Genomic DNA, 13,187 nt, shown 5'->3' with positions numbered 1-13,187 from the left:
TGAATGCAAAATTGCTCTAGGATCCCGCCAGACACCATGTCGCGTTTGGAGAGCACCTGATGTGCCTAAAAAGTGGAAATCCACCACAAGTGACCCCATTTTGGAAACTGGACCCCTCAAGGAATTTAGTTCCAAATTTTTTTATATTCACAAGGGTAACTGGAGAAAATGGAGCCCACAATTTATTTGCAATTTCTCCTAAGTACGCTGACAAGCGCATATGTGGGGGGGAAAGCTACAGTTTGGGCACAGAGCAGGGCTCGGAAGGGAAGGAGTGACATGTGAAAGCGTAGACTTTAATGGAATGGTCTGCGCACCCAATGTCGCGTTTGGAGAGCCCCTGATGTGCCTGAACAGTGACCATCCCCCACAAGAGACCCTATGCCAAACATTACGGTCTTGATGACTATTGAAACTGAAGGAAGGTCCCTGTATTGCCTGCAGATCGGAACATCACAAAAGCATTGTACTTTGCCATCTGTATCATGTGCATGGCCAACTTATTTTGTACCATACTTTAGCTTTTCTCATGGCACTGTATGGTTTGCGGACCTGATCGGAGAGATCTACACCCCCCCCCCCCCATGTGCTTATTAGAAACAAGGATACACTCTGGCTTTGGGACTTGTGGTACCTCGGACAGTTACAAGGAGCTGTTGTCCCGGTGTATGGTGGTCAAAATAAGGACATCCCTCGTCTTTATACCCGACCACCAACATTTTATTGCTGCATTGCGTCTGTGCTGTCGCCCTTTCTCATTCAATTAGCGGCTTAGGGAAACCTGTCTTATTATTTTTTTTTTGCACGGTGCCACATGTAACTGTAGCTCTGACAGAGGGTCTTGAAGAGCGGGATGCCGGTGTAAAAGTTATCAATGTAGAGGTGATAACCCTTACCCAGCAGTGGGTGCAGCAATTCCCACATAATTTCCCCACTCACCCCCATGACCGGTGGCATTCAGGGGGATCAATCCGGGTGTCCTTACCTTCTCAGACCCTAAATCTGTGGGTGTACCCTGAGGTACTCTAGCACAGCTTGTGCAGTTTAATACCATACCTGAACCTCTTACTGGGCAGGTATTGGCGAAATTTTAGCCTCCCTTTTGAAATGAACCAGAGATTCATCTATAGAGATGTCCCTATGGTGGTTGTACACCTCAGCAAATTTTCTGCTGAAGTGGTCAACTACTGGCCGAAATTTTATATAAGTGATCAAAGTTAGGATCGTCTCTGAGAGGGCACTGCGCATGATCACTAACATTTTTGGATCGCTTCAAATCGTATCTTTGTCATGGCCATACGGAATACCGGTGTGCTGTAGAGTATATCAGTTCTCCAGTATTGACGAAGTCCTGGACTATGCCCATATGCAGCACAATGCGCCAAAATATCGTTTCTGCTTCATTTACTGCATTTATTATTTCCTCACTGAAAAATAATTTGAAGAAGTCAATTTCAGTGAGTCCTGTGAAGTCAAATTGGATTATTGAGCTGCCGATGAAATCCGGAATAACAGGCTGATCATTTTTGGGCCGTGGAGTCCATATGGGATCGATTGCTGTAGGGGTTGCCTTGGTCCTACGACGCTGGGGGTCTCTGATCACTAGATGAGCATGTCGTGTGAAAGTTAAAAATGGGCACATAATAGATGGTGGCAAAGCTGGAGGAACGACATGGGGCACAAAAAGACATGTATATAGAATGCAATTGATAAGGCTGATAATGCATACATGTGAGTGTTTATAAAAATAGCTGCCTGTAGTCCCAGTATAGAAAGGATGTAGACATATATTGGAGTGGAGCAACATGCGTGAATGGGACATGTAAATATGAATGCCCTATGGTAGAAACCCTATCAAGCAAACTATAAGAAATCATGTAGAAACAATGTGGAAAATGTTATGATCCAGACCGGGTTTTGAGTCCTGTTTTCCCCTTTTCCCAGTCTGGTCATGTCTAGAGTTAACCTTTCTCAGCCTCTGTCTGATTGCCCTGATTTGTCCTGCTGTGTTGCTGTCTGAACCCGTCTCTGTTTTCCCCTATTCCCATCTTGACTCCGTGTTTCCCATTAGTGTGCTGACTCCCTGGTTTTGACTTGGCTTGTATCCTGACCTGTTTCTGTCTTTTGCCTTTTGGCTTATCCGCTCCTCACCGTTACTGACTCCCTGGCTTGTTTCTGACCGTGAGTTTGCTTATTCCTTTGGTACTGCGCTACAGTCTAGGATTTGACTCGGCTTGTTTGACTTTCTGCTGCCACCTGGAATAGCTGCACTGCAGGCCAGCTCTGTATAGATGCAATCCTGCTTCCACTCTACTGCCATCTAGTGGAGCCTGCACCTACCTGCATTGCAGCAGCGTGACAGAAAAAGTACAAATTACATACCCATGTTGAGATTGAAAGTGGACACTCCGGAATGGCGCCATACATCATTTCGTGAGCACCTTCCTCGGAGTGGCATCATCCTTGCGGTAATTGTTTTTTGCGTTTTTTTTTTTTTTTTTTGCCCCACAATAGCTTAGACCTGGCTCAGTGTGAAACATAATGACAGTCTGTTCTTCTTCTCACTGCAGAGTGATGAGGTGCTGGAGCACAGCAGACCTGAGTGTGATTAACTGACAGCTTTCAGCTCTCGTCTACAGTGAGTGAGTGTCTCATTGCAAATATTTCTATTAGCGCTCCTTTAAAATTCAATTGAGCCTTACTGGCACAACTAAACACACATTAGCATTGCCAAAGCAAGTGTACTGCTTGTCCGACCCCCACATTGACTGCTGCAGATGTAAGCTGTTAATCACTCTCAGGTCTGCTGTGCTTTTTCACATGTAATCACTCTGCAGTGAAGAGAGTAGACTGTCATTATGTTCTAACTGCTCTAAGCTATAATGGGGTGTGGTCTTTTTTCCCCTGTATGTGGATGCCTGGAAATGATTGGCTGAGCTACTAGAAGTGCTTGTAATGAGACCCAACTGTGCAGCACTGCCCCCCCCCCCCACTGACTGCCAGAGACCAGAGCTGGAAGTGTTATTTAGTCCCACTCTGGTGTGCTGTGCTCCAGCAAGTGACATCACTCTGCAGGTAGGAAGCGGACTGTCAGCACCATTGTGAGGACATGTTCTTCTTTCCCCATTGTGTTTACTGCCTGCTTATGTTTGGGCAGCAGCAGAAAGAGGGGGAAAAAACACCCCTCTCCTCCCCAGTGAAGTCTCTTTGGTAATGCCCACTTAGATTAAAAAAAAAACAAACAAAACATTAACTGTTTAGTTGTCAAATACTTTGATTTCTATTATCCAGCAGAGAGGTAAAATAATAATAATTAGAAAAAAAAGCGTTCTATTATGCTCTGTTACATTTTGTGTCCAGTTCAATATGGTCCTCATTAAGTAATATAGTAATGAAAAGCATAAAAAATCGTATAAAGTTATTAGTGAAATTTCTTGCACCAGAGGTGCAGCAAACTTCAGGTTGTTTTTTTTGTTTTTTTTTTTAATGCTCTTTCAACATAATAGGTGGCAGAAATTTATATTATGAACATATGTAGTTCAGCTGCTTTGGCCTACGGACACTTTTTTTTGAGATGGGGGGAAAAAAATATTTTTACATGTTGCTCACTATAGTTAAAGGGAACCTGTCACCCCCCGGCGTTTGTAACTAAAAGAGCCACCTTGTGCAGCACTAATGCTGCATTCAGACAAGGTGGCTCTTTTAGTTATTGTTCGTTGCACTGCAGAAATAATCACTTTTGAATTTGGTCCCTCATACCTGTGATATCGCCAGGGAGGCAGGTCTTTCCCCCTTTGTTTGCAGATCCCCTGACTGCACTCGGACCCCTTTTGTGTGACTTCTTTAAGCCAGGACTTTCCCCCCAGCTTCTCGGGACTTCATGTCTGTATTTTACCCTATTCCTTGCACTGATTACTTGAGATCAGCTGAAATGACTGAGGTTATAATGAACACTCAACCCATGGACGAAATCGCAAAGATTCTTATCAGATATTCCCAGACCCTTCAGACTTTGAACGATGCTGCAAGTTGAAGGATCGGCTTCCCTCCTTTGTGGTGGAGCCCACAGAGGGAGATGTGGAGAGTGGAGAACTCAGATGGCCTCCAGAAGAATTCCTGGTGGAAGAAGAAAAGGAATCAAACTGCGATACACAAAAAGACGACAAGGAACAGTAAACATGTGACAACCCTTGTCGTTTTGGATGAAAAGTTGCCCAACAACGGGCAAGCTATGAATCAGTTAGGAAGGATTTTGCGAACAATGACAAATTCCAAGATGCACATGTGACGAGTCTAGTTTTTTTTTTTTTTTTTTTTTATCGGTGGAATAATCTGGCCTTCGTTGTGATTTAAAAGCCCCGAAGTCTTGGAAGAAGTGTTTGCTTTTTTTTTTTTTATTTCAATCATTAGAATACAATCTGAGGTTTTTCTAAGGCTAGATGCAAGTGATGTAATCTTAGATTAACGCAAGAAGGAATTCTTTGGACAGAGGCACAGACTCAACGACCATTAATAAAACGCCTTGTCAGCAAAAAAGTCAACTCATCACTTCTCCGTGTGAATGTTACGTCAAGCTGTCCACCAACTGGAGTCTTAGTTGAACCAAATCTGGTAACTGTTGTCATTATTATTCATGCCAAGCAGTCATCTTGTGAACTGTTGTACATCTTGGCGTCACTCTCGACAACTTTATAAATGTCGTCGATGTGTTGTAACTATTTATAATTGGATCAAAAAGTTGAATCTGTCTCTGTAGTATTAATTCCAGTGTTCAATTGTGTACAGGGAAGCAATAGTGTCATGTATTTGTTCTGTACTGAGATGTTGTGTTCCTTGGCTTAGGGTACCTTTACACAGTGCAATTTTGATCGCTACGACGGCACAATTTGTGACGTTCCAGCGATGCATTTACGATATCGTTGTGTCTGACACGCTACTGCGATCCGGATCCCCGCTGAGAATCGTACGTCGTAGCAGATCGTTTGAAACTTTCTTTCGTCGTCTAGTGTCCCGCTGTGGCGGCATGATTGCATCGTTTGACACAGGTTGTATACGATGTGCGCACAGTAACCAACGGCTTCTACATCGCAAATACGTCATGAAATTATCGCTCCAGCGCTGTGTATTGCAACGTGTGACCGCAGTCTACGACGCTGGAGCGATAATCATACGACGCTGCAACGTCACGAATCGTGCCGTCGTAGCGATCAAAATTGCACTGTGTAAAGGTACCCTTACAGTAAAACTTTGTACGGTTCGGCAACAAAGTCAACATTGTAGACAAGTATGTAGAGTTCTCTGGTATGAAAAAAAACAAACATTGTGCTTCCTTTGTGGATGAAGTGGACATCGTATGCTTTACTGCGTTGTCCTATGCTCTCAGAAGTCCTCACAAGTCATTGGAATTAATATCTTGGGCATGGTAGACCATCTTGACCTGGTCCATCACTGATTGCGGTTGCCGGTTATGAAGAAATGCAATAGTTGAGAACACTTTGCCAAAAGTTTATTGGGTTTGTGAGGCTCCAACTTCTGAAAAGATGCATTAAAGGTCTATCCCAAATGGAAAATGGGCAAATAAAAAAAAAAATAATATAAAAAATAATGTCCTGATGATCCATGTGTTAGTAAGGTGTGGATTTACTTATTTGTGCCCTTGAGACTATTGATTTCTTGAGATGAGTCTGGATGGTGACCGCTCTAAAAATAAACCTCAATCTTTCAGTAAATTTCACTTTCCCAATGCCTTTTTGAGACCCATCATTGCCCTTGACTTCACCAGATATTCAGATGGTCTTCAAGCCTTTCCTATCTGTTGAATTGAGTACCTACCTGTCAACAGAGCGCAGTTTCTCTTCCTGTTGACCGGGCGGGACTACTGGTGTCATACTGATTGACAGTTATCTCTCTGCTGCCTAATTGGGGGAAGCCGGCTGTCAATCAGCATGACACCAGTAGTCTTCAAGCCTTTCCTATCTGTTGAATTGAGTACCTACCTGTTGTACCCGGCGCTGGTCATTGTCCGCTCCTGCCAGAGATTCAGCTACTCCCTGTCAACAGAGCGCAGTTTCTCTTCCTGTTGACAGGGCGGGACTACTGGTGTCATGCTGATTGACAGTTGTCTCTCTGCTGCCTAATTGGGGGAAGCCGGCTGTCAATCAGCATGACACCAGTAGTCCCCACCCCCTGTGAACAGGAAGTCAAACTGCCACTGTTGACAAGGAGCAGCTGAATCTCTGGCAGGAGCGGACAATGACCGGCGCTGGGTACTACAGACAGGTAGTTGCCTCTGTTAGGATTAACATGTTTTGTTTTTTTTTAAAGTCCCAGAGATCCCCTTTAATAAAATTGTACTGTTTCCATCTGCAGTCTTCGTTTTATCATTCATTTTCCGATCCCCTGATATTCGGTTTGCAGCCTAATCCAAGTTTTAGATTTTTCTGGCAGTGTCCCACCCGGTAGTGTAGGCTGAATGTGAGGTCTGTGTTTATTAAGGGTACTGCTTTTTTTCCTTTTCCTATATTGGGAGAGCTTCTATCCTGCATTTATTTAATCTTCACATGCTTTTCTCCTTGGTTTCTGCCTATTTCTCTGCCTTCCCTGAGACGATCTACACTTACGATCTCTGTACAACTGACTCTCATTTATTTTTTATTTTTTGCAAATCGCTAGTTAGATATTGTATTTATAGACACCTCTGTAACAGCAAAATTGTGCAAAATGTTGAATGAAGACTATTAAGATTTTTATTTTGTTTAGTTTCGCATTTAGGAAACAAAGGAGCAATAAAAATATCTGTGCAAAGGTATCCATAAAGCTCACCAGTGTGATGGCACTGCTAGAGATAGAAAACCCTAAGAATTGGAGACTTGCTGAGTTCTTGGAGCCTTTTCAGACGTCTGACTTGTCTCCTACAGCTTTTTTTACCTACTTGCTGGAATTTAACAATCTATTTTTTTTTTTCATTTTTTTACTTACAGTAATTTGTCAGTATTTTATAGCGGAGCATAAAGATCACAATGAGGCCTGTAAATTGTATATTTAATGAACTTGGCAAACACTACTAAAAGTGACTGATTTCATATAAATTGCATTAACGTGCATCAAGCGATTTTACATTTTTGCTGAGTGAGCGGTGTTACTCTTTTCTTATCACTAGACTCTTTTAAAGTTAATTTTTAACATGAGTATCTCCTGTTTGCTGAGGAGCTGCAGCCTCGTGGGGATAATGGGTTATGGATCTCCCCGATCTCTTCTGGCATGCGTATAAAGCAGATCTGTGAAAAACAGATTTTACAATACAATCTGTATACATTATTAAGCTCATCTCCTAGACCTGATGAGGCTGATATACTTACTTTTACAAATCCCTGTTAGAATGGCGACATAATCCTGATACTAAAATGAACATGTTTACAAGTCCAGCTTAAAAGTAAGCAAGCTGATGAGTCCGAGTGAATTCAGTCTCTATCCATCCAGCATGACTGACTGCTGCAGCTTGTACTGAGCAGCGAGAGATCTCGAACACAGCAGGGAAGAGGGACACTGTGGAGCCTCAAATTACCAGTTGGTGTATCGAAATGCTCATTTTAGTATCAGGCTGAAAAACTTACAAAAAGGACTATACAGCCATTTTTACATGGATTTTCAGAGTAGAAACACCAGCTCCATCAAGTCTAAAATATCTGTTTAATAACGTGTGCAGATTGTATTATGAAATCCAGTGACGGATCCACTTTCATATGAGAACATTATTCTTACTCTAAGGACACACCGTCATTGGGTATAGTCACTACTAGGAGACGCTGGGCCTATTAATAAGTTGATTCAGTACTTATTGTTGCAAGTGTCAACTCATCTGGTAAAGTCCAAGCCAAGCAAGCCATTGCCCGGTCTGTTCCCTGCTGTCAATATCGTTTTTTTTCTCCTTTACTAGCAGAGGACCTTTTTACACAGTTAGAGAGGTATTCCCATCACCAAGATCTTATCCCAATACAAAGTAAGTGTAATAAAAATAACAACAATTTTAGCAAATACGTCCCGTCAGAAATGTAGTATAGTTTGTCTGATTGTTTATGTCTCTTTTCTCATGTGCAGACATTGCAGGACCTTGAGTATCCATGGTTATGGCCACTAATATAGTGACAGTCAGCTAGTTGTCATAACCATGGATACCTAATGTCCTGCACATGAGGAAAAACACCTAGCGAATCAGAAAAACTATACCTCATTTCTAATTGGTGCTATTAGGTGTAGTAATAATACTATTATTATTATTATTATTATTATTATTATTAATACACCTACTACATATTGGGATAGGATCTTGGAGATGGGAATACCCCTTTAAGCTATAGATGACTTTTCGAAAGTCAACAATCGCACGTACATTCAGAGCGTCCGCACAAAATGACTGTTCAAACGAAGCACAGGCACTTACCGCATCCTTGGTGTGGCCAAGCGTTCAGTGCATCTTCCCACTTACTTTTTTCCCCCCATCGATTAATTCTCTGATTCCTGTAATGTCAGAGCTATCAATAAAGAGGGAGACCTAGATGGAAAGTGGGACGGAGCACTGACCTGCACGGCCACGTCTATGGTGCACCAAATGCCTGTGCTTGGTTTGAACAGTCATTTTGTGCTGTAAGACTCCTTTTAACATTCCTTTTATCTGCAGTTGTGCACCACGTACAGGCATGGTCTGGTGTATTCTGTACATTGTATAATGTCTTGCTGTGGAAAAAATCCACTTGGAACTGACATGGAGAAGCTTGGAACACGTTTCAGGCCGTCTATGTTTTGTCTCGCTGTTACGACTCCAGTGTGAAAGTGAAGATGTGATGTCCTGTGTTATATATTTGGAGATAGTAAAATAGCCGTCATTATCGTGTAATCATTTCATGACCTTCTAGGGAACTTTGTCTCCGAGGATTTTTATCTAGAAATCAATAGGAAAATATAGAAAAATAACTTAGAGATGTCAGCTGTTATTTAGGCCAAATATCCTCAATAAGATCCAAGATATAAAGTTAAAGGAGTATCTCCATCTCCAAGATCCTGTCCCAATATGTAGTAGGTGTAATATTAGCAAACACCTCAAATTAGAAATGTAGTATAGTTCTTCTGATAAGCTATGCCGCTTACCCCATGTGCCGGACATTACAGTAGTCAATGCCATCTCTAACATCTGACTAGATCACAGCTATCGCTCTGCTTTTGGTTGTTTTTAAGCTCAGGACCATATTGGACTATTTTCCTGGGTTGATTATCGGCTGCCTGTATTAGTTTTAGGACATAAAATTAAATAGTCCTGGATAACCCCTTTTTTACCATGGGCCTAAGGAATAACGGGCCGGTAGTTGCCAACTACTTGCCTCTTGTGCCCAGTGCCGATCTTCACAAGTCACAGACCGCTCCTGCCGTCGATTCAGTGGCTTCCGCTGATGTTACTTCAACAGAGCAGCTGCTTCTCTTCCGCTCTGCTCTATTAATGGAGCATGACTAACAATGTCATGCTGAGTGACAGCCGCCTCCCTGCTGCCTAACTGCGGGGAGCCTGCTTTCAATCAGAATGATGGCGGCAGTCACACCCCAATGACAGAGCAGAGGAGGAAGAGCTGCTGTGTTGTTATGGAGCAGCTGAATCGCCAGCCGGAGTGGTCTGCTCTGAGCCAGCAGCGGCTAAAACAGGCTGATACTTGCCTCTTTTACAAACTACCTGCATGTTAGGTTTTACATCCATTGTGAAAATAATAATACAAAAATTCTGCGTAGTACTCCATTACTTATGTGCTTATATAGTTACACAGTTGATACAGGTGATATAGTTTTTCTCCTGCTTTTTTGCTGCTCAGCACCTGAGCCTGCTCCTTATATGCAGTGCACACATCCATCGTGCATGCATGGCTGATGTTGTCAAAGGGTTACAAAATTATGGGGAGAGGAATCCACTGGGCTGAGCCGAGAGAGGAGACGTTAGGACAACAAAGTGGACTCCTCGTTCCTGAACTTTCCCCGTGTCCAGCTGTTATTTTTCGCTTTAATGCTATGGTGTTTCAGAGTAAGACCTCGCTTTCCATAAAGAAGCAGACGGTCAGGATCTGCCTATGGTTCGGAGGCATCAAATGGTTGCCACGTTCCCTTTAACATTACGATGTCTGGTGGTTTTAGGTGTTCTTTTCTCCTAATATTCGGCAGAGCTTTATCCATATAACATCATTACCGTCATCATTTCATTATGTTCTTTTGCGCTTGAACTGATTTAATTACGAGGATCAAAGTGTTCCAAAAACCGGTCATGATTTTTGCCTTGAGGAATAAACGTCGTGTGACCCAAACGCCTATTTGGAGGCCACCGGCTAGGTTCATCGAGGAGTCTGTACTAATCCATCAACACAATATGATTGTAGAGCGGAGATCTAGAAATGTATTCAAGAGTTGTTTGATTTATACAGCCCTCCTGAGAATGAAGCTGCCGCAGGGGTCAACGAAGTCATCATCCTCGTGCTATTAAACTAATGGGATCCTGCAGCGGCAAAGTGCTCCCAGCAGGATGTCTTCAGATTCCACCAGATTCGTACATCCAGGCACTGAAACACGAGACCGAGGGGAGATTCATCCAACAGAGCATAGGGGTAGGTATTATCCAAATAGTACAACAACTTTAATTTATTTTTCCACCATATATGCCATTGGGCAAAGACATTGAGAAAAGCCACATCCATACAGATTAGCTGGTTGGCCATTTTCCCGGAAGTCATTAGATTTGACCCACATTAATCTAAACTGGATGGCGACTTTAAGACCAGTCTACCAAAAAGGCACGTAATGCCTAAATTCGTTGAAGGGGTTGTCCATTACTATGATATTGATGACTCATTCTTAGGAAATGTTATCTCAATAAGATTGGCGGGGGACCGACAACCAGCACCTCACCGATCTGCTGTTCATGGCGCTGAACACCACAGCGCCATACTCTGTGCAGTGGCATTCATCTAGATCAGTGATTCCCAACCTCCAGTCTTCACGACTCTCAACAGTTCGTGTTTTCAGGATTCCCAGTGTTAGACAGGTGAGAGAACTCCTGATGCCTCGATGATACTTCCATCACCTGTACAATGCTAAGGAAATCCTGAAAACATGACCTGTTGGGGGCCATGAGGACTGGAGGTTGGGAAACACTGATCTAGATGGAATTAAATTACCTTACCACATACAAGGGTCCATTTCTATATTTTTTTAACAGTCCTTAAACCTGTGCTTCCCTAGAATTGTATTTCATTTACTATATTTTTAGTCCTCCTTACTGAGTTGAACCTGTGTTTGATAGCTGTTAGACAGGATTACATTATATATTGACTTCTCAGGTCTCCTATGATGCCCAGCCTGTGACTGAGCTTCACAGGAGGAGTAAAGGGCCCCATAAATATTAGATTATCGTTGACTAAACCTGCCGAAATCGGGGCTTGGATGACAGTCAATTTCAGACTGCCGATTGTTTGGTTCTTGGTGAGCTAAGTCACCTGAAGAGGAGTCTAGCATGGTGGAATCCGGAGAGATGTCTGCTAGTCAAAGAATATGCCAAAAATTATGGGGCCCCATATGCATATACTTCACGAGAGCTTTAGAAATTATTGATACGATACAGTCATTCTATTATAAATCTCGAGATCCTAAGCTCCAAGGAAAGTGACTTTTTTAATGCCCCTCATTGTTTTCATACCATGCAGGGCTATTTAGGTCTGATTGCTGTGTACTCCGCACTAAGTGATAACACAGGGGTCCTAATTTTAAACGCAAAACAAAAAAGTGTCACATCAAATATGTCCGGGACCAGCTGTTACATTCCTCTCCCGAGGAAGCCGAAGGGGAGGTAAAACTAGGAATGTCCTAGTCTGTAGCAGAAGCTCCTACATACACTGACCCTAACCATAATCTGCCGGGACTCACACTTCAGTCAGATTTTTCTTTTTACTCCTAATATTTCATAGTGAATCCATATTTCAGATGACCGGATTGTTGGGATGCCTTCTGTGGCTGGCATTCCTGGCCTTCTCCACATACCACATAGTTGTGATGAGCCGGTCACAGCATCTTGATGCATTCCTCGAAGTCCAAGGATGCGTCTTGGGCCAGTGTAGTTGGAGATGCCACCTGGCCCTAGTTTTAGAAAATAATATGCATCACTTGCTGTTGTTGGTCCTCAAACGAAATCTCTCTGGACAAAACGATTCACATGACTTTGGTTCACACTACTGCCAGGACTAATTGGCACCAGGAACAGGTCACTGCTGTGTTTTAATTACCTGATGGCAATCTCCTCTTCTAATCGGTAGGTCCCTCAACGTCCGTCATGGTGTAGCCATAAAATTGAGGGAACCTAATAATCAGAAGAGGCACCCAGAATGCCGACAGGTAGTAGGAAGATTGCCATGCTCACCATCATAGCACCAGTATGGCCGATGGTCCTTCAAAATGTGCTCAACTCTGGTCAACTGGATAGTCTTAATTGGAGAGCGAGGGAGCCAACTATACTGCTGTACTAAGTCTATGATCAGCCATATTTACCGTGTTGGCCTCGATCATGGGATGGCCCCGAGTTATGATACAATAACACACCACAAAACGAGCGACCTCCATTCATGACCGACTGTGGAGCTGATCACTTAGCCATGTGATATATGAAATTTGGTTAATTTGCAATTACCATATGTTTCTGTATTGTGCATAGGCAATTATAACAGCAGCGTTTACTTTCCACAATAAGAAGTCTATAGTAACTATTTCTCCTTGTCAAAACTTCCAGGTTGGTGTAGGGAGACTTATAACTAGGGTAAGGTCATCTGGGAAAAATGTTAGAAAATAAGATCTCCCCTGTAAGTTCACAACAGGAGAAGATGGTTAATTTAGGAAATGACATCACTTCTTGATTTGTCAGCTGCAAAGTAACTACACAGAAGGTTCATAGCACAGAGTTGAGGTACAGAATAGTAGGGCTGTATTTGTCATTTAAAGAGCACCTGTCAGTTGGTATAGATATGTAATATTTTTTTCACCTGGTGTAATGCGGCTGTTCTCCTGATTCCCGGCGTTGTTTTTCTTGTGTTTCTACGCCTCTCTGTTCCTGAGATATGGCCCCCTTTTTACTTGTATATACATGTAGTCATTTTTTCCAAGTGGGCGTGGTC

The 13,187-nt window shown here is 42.7% G+C and overlaps 1 protein-coding gene, 1 long non-coding RNA gene and 1 pseudogene across 4 annotated transcripts in view; 2 read left to right on the top strand and 1 right to left on the bottom strand.

The window, feature by feature from the left end:
• LOC143815119 (uncharacterized) overlaps positions 1–6,123 on the bottom strand; it is a 48,264-nt gene extending 42,141 nt beyond the window's left edge. The window contains exon 1 of one of the 2 annotated variants that reach the window (XR_013223679.1): positions 5,997–6,123. This is a non-coding gene — a long non-coding RNA (uncharacterized LOC143815119). Of the gene's footprint in view, positions 1–5,832; positions 5,897–5,996 lie in introns of those variants that run through there. The other variant, XR_013223678.1, reaches the window with a different exon arrangement.
• Positions 1–13,187, top strand: part of JAM2 (junctional adhesion molecule 2) — a 112,730-nt gene that overhangs the window by 44,366 nt on the left and 55,177 nt on the right. The window lies entirely within an intron of this gene.
• LOC143815118 (protein LBH pseudogene) lies at positions 3,799–4,582 on the top strand (annotated as a pseudogene).

The sequence above is a fragment of the Ranitomeya variabilis genome, chromosome 3 (assembly GCF_051348905.1).
Source record: "Ranitomeya variabilis isolate aRanVar5 chromosome 3, aRanVar5.hap1, whole genome shotgun sequence".
NCBI classification, from domain to species: Eukaryota; Metazoa; Chordata; class Amphibia; order Anura; family Dendrobatidae; genus Ranitomeya; species Ranitomeya variabilis.
Note: the sequence above shows the minus strand (reverse complement) of the source record. Positions and strands in the feature narration are given on the sequence as shown.